The sequence below is a fragment of the Myotis davidii genome, unplaced genomic scaffold (assembly GCF_000327345.1).
Source record: "Myotis davidii unplaced genomic scaffold, ASM32734v1 scaffold609, whole genome shotgun sequence".
Lineage (NCBI taxonomy): Eukaryota > Metazoa > Chordata > Mammalia > Chiroptera > Vespertilionidae > Myotis > Myotis davidii.
In genome coordinates this window covers 1331845-1332168 of record NW_006300164.1, presented here as the reverse complement: position 1 = coordinate 1332168, position 324 = coordinate 1331845, and the positions used below count along the sequence as shown (strand labels likewise).

Below are 324 nucleotides of genomic sequence, written 5' to 3'. Positions count from 1 at the left end.
GCGTGCTGACCATCGCAGGGCCTCCCGGGAAGGGCTCTGCCAGGCGTGTGCGCACGTGAGGGTGTGCAGAGGCCTGGCCAGCAGACAGCTTCCTGCCCACCACGCACCTGTGCACGTGTGGCCACCGTGGGGAGGAAGTGCTACCGGGGTGACCTACCATCCAGGGGGGACTTCTCCTCTGCGTTCTTGTCCTCCTCGGCCAGCATGACTTCCTCTGCGGGAGACACAGCCACACGGCCTCAGGGCGAGCCTGCCCCGCCCCCACGCAGCCCCCACGCAGCCCGCCTCTGCCTCTGCTGCCCAGAAACCTGCGGGCCCTGAGCC

At 69.4% G+C, this 324-nt stretch overlaps 1 protein-coding gene across 1 annotated transcript in view; it reads right to left on the bottom strand.

The window, feature by feature from the left end:
* Window positions 1-324, bottom strand: part of CACNA1B (calcium voltage-gated channel subunit alpha1 B) — a gene marked incomplete at its 3' end in the record, with an annotated part of 199377 nt that overhangs the window by 86755 nt on the left and 112298 nt on the right. The window lies entirely within an intron of this gene.